Source organism: Humulus lupulus, chromosome 1, assembly GCF_963169125.1.
Source record: "Humulus lupulus chromosome 1, drHumLupu1.1, whole genome shotgun sequence".
NCBI classification, from domain to species: domain Eukaryota; kingdom Viridiplantae; phylum Streptophyta; class Magnoliopsida; order Rosales; family Cannabaceae; genus Humulus; species Humulus lupulus.
Genome location: NC_084793.1, coordinates 271422870 through 271431679, shown reverse-complemented (window position 1 = coordinate 271431679; position 8810 = coordinate 271422870).

The following is an 8810-nucleotide window of genomic DNA, read 5'->3' as shown; positions in this document are numbered from 1 at the left end:
CTCCGCTGCCTACAACGCCATTTTGGGCCGACCTACGCTCATAGCTTTCGAGGCCGTCACGTCCATTCGCCACCTCACGATGAAGTTCCCTACTTCGACGGGAATCTGCACTATCCATGGCGATCAGCTCGCTGCCAGGGAATGCTACAGCATTTCCATGAAGGGAAAATCTAAACCCGTGTAGCTGGCGATGGCCATTCAAGGTGAAGAGGAATCTCAGGAACCCTTAGCTGATCCTGAGATTGAAAAACCTCAAAGCGCCAAGGGGGAAAATGTCATCTTAAGTGAGGACATTGACCCCCGAATAGGTGAGGACAGATCTGAGCTCCAGGCTATTGAGGAGCTCGAGGAGGTGAGTATCGATCCGCAGAACCCTTGTCGGAAGGTCAAGCTCGGGAAAAACCTCTGTAGCAAGAGGAAGGCGGAGCTGACTACGTTTCTGCAGGATAACTTGGACGTATTCGCATGGTCGCATGAGGACATGGTGGGAATTAGCCCGAGTGTCATCATGCACACACTTCATCTAGATAAAAGCGTTCCTGCCAAGTCCTAGAAGCAAAGGCGTTTAGGAACAACTCGAGCTGAAGCGCTAGAGGAAGAGGTATCCCGACTCAAGAAATGCGGCTTTATCCGTGAAGCCAAGTTTCCAATATGGGTTGTCAACCCCGTGCTGGTCCCGAAGCCTAACGGGAAATGGCGGACCTGCATTTATTTCTCCTACCTGAATAAAGCCTGCCCCAAGGATTTCTTTCCATTGCCCAGGATCGACCAATTGGTGGATGCCACGGCGGGGCATGAGCTCATGTCCTTTATGGACGCGTACTCGGGCTACAATCATATCGCGATGAATCTGGCGGACCAGGAGCACACCAGCTTCATGACCCCAACTAACGTCTATTGTTACAAGGTCATGCCGTTCGGTCTGAAGAACGCCGGAGCTACCTACCAAAGGCTAGTAAATAGAATGTTCGCAGACTAGATCAGAAAAAACATGGAAGTGTACGTTGATGACATGATAGTCAAGTCAAAGATTGCCGATGACCATGTCTCCGACCTGGAAGAATGTTTTAAGATACTACGGGAATATGGCATGAGGCTAAATCCACAGAAATGCACTTTTGGAGTCGCGTCAGGGAAATTCCTGGGGTTCATAGTCAATACCCGAGGAATCAAGGCGAACCCCGACAAGGTCAGATCATTGCTCGAGCTTCCTTCGCCCAAGTCGCGAAAAGATGTCCAAGGCCTGACAGGAAGAGTGGCAGCCCTCAACTGGTTTATTTCCAAGTCCACCGACAAGTGTTTGCCCTTCTACAACCTGCTCCGAGGAAATAAAAAGTTTGAATGGACAGTAGAATGCAAAAGCGCATTCCTCGACCTGAAGGCACATCTGGCTGAGCCGCCCATGCTATCCACACCCAAGGAAGGAGAGCCTCTTTTTCTCTACCTGGCTGTCACTGAGGACGCAGCTAGTGCCGTACTGGTACGAGAGGAGGACCAAGTTCAGAAACAGTCTACCACATCAGCAAGAGACTTCTCGGGGTTGAATCCCGATACCCGCTGATGGAGAAATTGGCGTTTTGCCTTATCACGGCCTCGTGAAAGCTCAGGCTGTACTTCCAGTCCCACTCAATTCGCGTCATGACCGATCAACCTTTAAGGCAGGTTTTGCAAAAACCTGAAGCATCGGGGCGTTAGTTAAAGTGGACCATCGAACTCAGTTAGTTCGAGATACTATACACTCCGCGAACTGCTATAAAAAGTCAGGCCCTGGCCGATTTCATGGCAGAGTGCACGGGATTCCAGGAAGATCCTGCAGAAGACTCACCCCAAATCAACTCGCCCCAGGCTTCGTGGAGGGTCTTTGTAGATGGTTCGTCCAACGAAAACGGCTTCGGAGCTGGAATCATTTTGATATCCCCTGAGGGACATAGATTCCACTCGGCACTGAGATTCGGAGTCAAAGCCTCCAACAACGAGGCCGAATATGAAGCTTTGCTGGCGGGACTGAGGATAGCGCAGGAGTTGAAGGCGAGCTCCGTCCAGTGCTTCAGTGACTCCCAGCTCGTGGTAAACCAGGTTCTGGGCGAATATCAAGCACGGGGACCCAAGATGGTCGCCTATCTGGCAAAGGTGAAATCTGAGATGTCCACGTTTAAACGAGGCTCGGTCGAGCAGATACCTCGGGAGCAGAATGCTAATGCAGATGCTCTTGCCAAGCTCACCACCTCTGGGGAAACGGAGACACTGGGTCTAGTACCAGTCAAATTCTTGGAAAAACCAAGCGTAGAAGAAGTCAGGACGGAGGTCGAGATGATCGATACCAGGCCGACCTGGATGACCCCCATCCTTGAATATCTCGTCGAAGGCAAGCTGCCTGAAGGATGTAACGATGCACGGCGAGTCCTGTATTAAGCTCCTAGGTATACGATAGTCGATGGGGTGTTGTACCGACGTGGGCACTCCCTACCTCTCCTCCGGTGTGTTCTTCCAGGTGAAGCAAAGGCCATCCTGCAGGAAGTGCACGAAGGATTTTGCGGAGACCACACTGGGTGGCAGAGCTTGGCCTTAAAGGTCCTGAGGCAGGGGTATTATTGGCCAACTCTATCCAAAGACTCGATCTCATACGTAAAGAAGTGTGACAAGTGCCAGCGGTTCGCCGCAGTTGCCCGAGCTCCTCCAGTCAAGCTGAAGATGATCTCATCCCCATGGCCGTTTGTCTTTTGGGGGATAGACTTGGTGGGTGCCCTCCCCACTGGAAAAGGCGGGGTCCGTTACGCCGTGGTAGCCATCGACTACTTCACTAAGTGGGCTGAGGCAGAACCTTTGGCAATGATAACGTCCAAAAAGGTACTGGACTTCGTGGTTAAAAGCATCATCTGTTGATTCGGCCTGCCCAAGAAGATCGTTTCCGACAACGGCACCCAGTTCGACAGCGACCTGTTCACCGAGTTTTGTGAAAGATACTGAATCATAAAAAGTTTCTCCTCCGTGGCCTATCCTCAGGCTAATGGCCAGGCCGAAGCTGTCAACAAGACTCTAAAGATGAGCCTGAAGAAGAGATTGGATGAAGCAAATGGGGTCTGGCCAGAACAGCTCCCCAAGGTCCTATGGGCATACCAGACCTCGCATTGGACTCCTACGGGTCATACTCCCTTTTCCCTAACCTTTGGGAGTGAGGCAGTCCTCCCTGTGGAAATTAAGGTGCTTTCGCATAGAGTCCAATCTTACGACCAAGATCGAAACCACGAGCTCCTGTGCAATTCCCTCGATCTAGTTGATGAAAGGCAAGAGGATTCGCAACTCCAGCTCGCCCATTATCAGCAGAAAATCACTCGCTACTTCAACACCAAAGTCAAAAAATGCGCCTTTAGCGTTGGCGATTTGGTCCTGAGGAGAGTTTTCCTGGCCGGGAAAGATCCCAAAGATGGAGTTTTAGGACCAAACTGGGAAGGACCATACCAGGTCATCGAAATCATTAAGGAGGGAACCTATAAGTTAGCTCGACTGGATGGAGGGGCGGTCCCGCGGACTTGGACTGCCATCCACTTAAAGAAATATTATCAATGATTCACTTGTAAGGCTTGGAAGGCCACTTTTTATGTATTAATGAGAATCAGCTTTTATGTATGCTTGCAAGTGTAATCTAAAGTAACCACGAAAGACCCTTTCCCAGTTACTTGGGTGGCATATGGTACCTGGATATAACCAGGTCTCCTTAATGACTTAGAAGTTGATTCATATCGATTGACCGTTGTTTTCTCATAAAACGCGAGATATTGATAAGGGTTAACGCCAACTAAGTCCTATCCTGGTCCTAATCGGGTCATAAAACTTAGAAGTTGATTTAAATCTATTGATCGTTGTTCTTCTTAAAGAGCTCGAGATATGGATAAAAGCTAACACGAACTAAGTTTTCAAATTAAGTTCCTGGTCCTAACCGGGTCATAAAACTTAGAAGTTGATTTAAATCTATTGATCGTTGTTCTTCTTAAAGAGCTCGAGATATGGATAAAAGTTAACACGAACTAAGTTTTCAAATTAAGTTCATGGTCCTAACCGGGTCATAAAACTTAGAAGTTGATTTATATCTATTGATCGTTGTTCTTCTTAAAGAGCTCGAGATATGGATAAAAGTTAACACAGACTAAGTTTTCAAATTAAGTTCCTGGTCCTAACCGGGTCATAAAACTTAGAAGTTGATTTAAATCTATTGATCGTTGTTCTTCTTAAAGAGCTCGAGATATGGATAAAAGTTAACACGAACTAAGTTTTCAAATTAAGTTCCTGGTCCTAACCGAGTCATAAAACTTAGAAGTTGATTTATATCTATTAATCGTTGTTCTTCTTAAAGAGCTCGAGATATGGATAAAAGTTAACACGAACTAAGTTTTCAAATTAAGTTCCTGGTCCTAACCGGTTCATAAAACTTAGAAGTTGATTTAAATCTATTGATCGTTGTTCTTCTTAAAGAGCTCGAGATATGGATAAAAGTTAACACGAACTAAGTTTTCAAATTAAGTTCCTGGTCCTAACCGGGTCATAAAACTTAGAAGTTGATTTAAATCTATTGATCGTTGTTCTTCTTAAAGAGCTCGAGATATGGACAAAGATCAGCATAAACTAAGTTTTTCAAGAAATTGTAACCGAAATGCGTAAAGGCAAAAAAAAAAAAAAAGAAAAGATCAATTGAAAGCGTTAAAGCAAATTGTCTCGAGGTGAAAGCACCTCATGCAAAGATTACACAAAAATTATTTAAAAAAAAAATATATTGGGGGGCATAAGAAAAGAAACGTCCTAAGCTCCGCCAGGTGGGCCCTTGGAGGTCGCCGTCTCTCCTTGCTCAGCTGCGCCAGAACCATCCCCTGTCTCCGAGGGTGCCTCTTTATCAAGGCGAGCTTGGAACTTCACCAGCAAGCGCTCCCAGAGGCTCGCTGACATGAAGGAGAAGTCCGCATCTGGATTGTAGGCCCAGCAGTGGTAGAACAGATCTTCCATGGACTTTTCCGAAGTTGTCCGCTCGGCCTCTAGGGCAGCCTGGGTGACCTGGACCTTAGTCTTCGCGGCGTCTAGGTCCGTCCTCGAGGTGGCAAGGGAGGTCTCGAGCTCTTGGACCTTCGAACGAGTTTTCTCCAGCTCGACCTGTGAGGCCGCCAGGGCATCCTTGGCCGCTTGCAGGGTAGTCTGATTCTCGTCCCTCATGTCCCCGAGCTGAGTTTTGGTCCTGATGATGCTCCGATGAAGGGCGACAACGCTCTGCGAAGACAGAAAGACAATTGCCTTAGAGAAAAAAAAAACAGGGCAATGTAAAAAACCACAAAAAGGTTAAGGTTAGCTTACCGTCATGGCCATGCCTAGTGAAGACTCCAGCACGCCCACCGGGCTCATTGTCTCGATGGCCTGGAGCTCCTTCTCGGTGAACTTGTATATGTGGCTGATGGCATAGTTCGCCGACTCATACACCGTTCCCCAAAAGGCCTCGGGGATCTTCTCCAGGTCCTGGGGATTGACTGGGATGTGTACATCGGAAGGTACGATGGCCGATGTCCCGACCTCCGTTCTTGCATCCCGGGCAGCGAGTGGAGCTCGCGGAGCCGGTGGAGGCATATTGCTTCCCCCTGCAGCAGGAAGGACCGCTCCCGCGACCTGTGCAGCTGGGGCTTGATCCTTCTCCTTCGCAGGAGACTTGGTGGAGGCCCCGGCGGCGTTCTTGGACGTCCGGAGCCTCTTCATTCTTGGCCCAGCGGCGGCGTTCCCCCGAAGACCACACCTCGCAGGCTCTCCTCGGGCTGAGACATATCTTCTGTCAAAACAAAAACGTGGTTAGTTAGCAACCATACAGATACAAAAACTAAGGGGTAAAAGTAAAAAATATATGAACACTAAGGGAATCCTACCCCCCGAGCTAGAAGAAGAATCTCAGTCGATTACTTCCCGAGCTGGCGCAAGTTCTGGGTCCGGGTCTGACTCAGGGCTAGATTCCTCTACATATTGCCTAATCCCCAGAGCTACGACACCCCTCCGGAGTGATGGCCATGTGCGAAGGTTGGTCCCATACTCCTCGAATAGGATCGACCTAAAGGATAGGGTGTTATCTACTACTACGGTACCCCTAGGCCGGCTATCTTGGTAGTCCAGCACAAGCCGGTCGACACAATGGAGCAGGGTTGTGTTCAGGTCCGGATCACTTCGGTGACGATGGACGAGTTGCCTAGGATTGAACCTAGCCAACCGGGGGTCTGCTGTGGCCCTATCTAGACTCCTAAAAATGTAAGGGTTACCTTGGCCAGAAGGACCCGCGGCTGCTCCGGATTGGATCCTCTCCTCGTCCGTCCCCGGGACGACCTCCAGGGTCCACTTCCTATTCCTCACGAGGGGAACTTCGTCGCCCTCTTCCTCCTCATCTCCGTCTTCCGCGACCTCCTCCACAATGATGGGTCTAGTGTCGCGAGCTGGGGGAAGCCCTCGGGGCCTCCTGAGGTTTAAAGTCTGATTCGGGAAAATCAGCTTGCAGGCTATCATCGTCTCGTCTGTTATGAGCACGCGATAATCTTTCTTCCTGGGGGGCAAGCCCGCCAGCATCTCGTATTGGGCCCCAAGGGTCACAGATTTCTCTGTCCTCGCGAAGATGGCTGTAGAAATAGTCTAAGTCAGAAAGGGGTACGGGAGGAGCTAAAATGACACTTAACTTACAAGCTAAGAAGAAAAGACACTTACGAGGACAATTGAAGTAGTGGAGCTCGCAATTCTTGAACCCCGTCGACATGAAGAATTGATCCTTGAAGTCATTGGGGTGGTTGGGCAGCTCGATAACCGTAGCCGTATTGGGAAATCGGGTTAGGTAGTAAAACCCGTCGCCTCGTCCCCGCTGATCCGGGCTGGCCTTGAGGCAGAAAAAATATAAGATGTCCGTAGGAGTAGGGACCTCCCACTCGTGTTTCTGAAACAAGTATTTCAACCCCGCCAGCAAGCGGTAGGAGATGGGGGGGAGCTGAAATGGGGCCAACCCCACGTAATTAAGGAAATCAGCAAAATACTGATCCAGCGGGAGGAAGGCCCCCGCCTTAAAATGTTCGCCTCTCCAGGCCGCGAACGATTCGTCGAGCGGTGCACAGCTCCGCTCGCCCTCTGCGGCAGGTCGGGCCACCACGGATGCTCTCCCCAGGGCGATGTTGTGGGAGAGAAAGATTTTGTTGATCTTCGTCTGGTCGGTGACCTTTGAGATGATCCTCTCCGCCTCAAAGAAGGCATCGGGGGTGACCTCGACCTCCTGCTGCACCGCCGGCCCAAAGTTGAGGATTGGGGAGTCTGGCATCACCGCCTTTCCTTTGTCCTGCTGTGAGGACGAGCTGCTGACGGTCTTCTTGGGAGCGTTCCTTTTCGGTGCCATCTGGTCACCTAGCGAACAAAAGAAAACATTTCAGAAAAGGCGACCCAAGCGTGAGGAAAAGTCAAATGTTATTTGCACGAGCTAAGGTAAGCCCAGCCCATGGAGAGTGGGACCACGCGGTTCAATGAACATGCGCCTGTGCTCTTAACAGATCCCCGATTACTCGGAATTTGTGTGTCAAGAGGGTCAAGATAAAATTTGCCTTGGGGGGAAAGTTTTGATAGGCAAGGTTGGCAAAACCGCCTGTGAGGCGTGTCCCCTAAGCTACCCGGTTTTGCACCCAACATATGTCACAAATCCTACCCAGAAATTTTCCCCAGAAAAAGCATCCTGTAAACCATACTCTCAAATGGTTTCCTACAGCAAAGATACCCTAGCTTGAAAAGGGGCTGTCACCCTCCGTGTCCAAAAAACCCAGTAAAACCATGCATGTGGCTACAGTAAAATATTTACCTAAGCTATAGTGAAATATATTTTTCAAAGCGCACATGGTCAGGAAACTTACAATGTTTGACTGAGAGGTGGATGAAGGTATTTCCTGGGTGAAAGCTTCGTCGGAGTATCGGCTTCCAAAGCTTTGAAGAAATCCTGGCGTCTGAGCCTCTTGAACGCTGAGTATAGCACCCACAGAGAAGAGGGTTTTTTTCGTCTGAGATGAAGAGAGAAGAAGAAGAGAAATTCGGAAAAATTTCAAATGAAAGGGTGGCCCATGCGTAGGGTGCCCACCCCTTTTTTATATACGTGAAGGGTCATGTGTAGAGGGCCGTTGGATGGCCCTGATGAGGGATCCGAGGCCCTCCACTCGAAATACGGAACGACGGCTGAGCATAGGCTAGGCCATTAAATGCGGTTCTCGTAAGACGTACCGTCACCAACCACGATGTTCCACGTATCAGGCGCCTGCATAAGAGGTGGAATATGAAGAGTTCATGGGGAAGCCTAAAAGTCCCTACTGTGGTCTTACCCGGCGTGGCAAACCATGAGCAGGGGCTTGGGGGGCAGATGTACGCCCTGTTTTTCCCATGGGTTGATTAGCGAGCCGAGCTGCGGCCTAATCATAATTATCTCGTGGACGTCCCATAGACTGGAGCTTCTGTCATTAGGTCGTACCTCCTTAACTCGAGGAAACTCATGGGTTCGCCAAGACTGCACAAGACTTGACCCCGGATTCTGAAGGCCTATGGTCGAGTTAAGTATCCAGCTCGCGGTACGAACTGAGTATGAAGGCTATGACCCTTTGTAAAGTCAACACACGCAAGGTAAGCGTGCATATATCAGACATCACGTGTCTGATATGCCCCTGACTTCTCGGACATGTAGCAGGAATGTGCGTATTCAGACACCCACGACTGGGTTGGGCCATGCGGCCCATTATCTCCTTGCCTATCGATTTGACCATACTTATGTGTCAGGTTTAGGAATT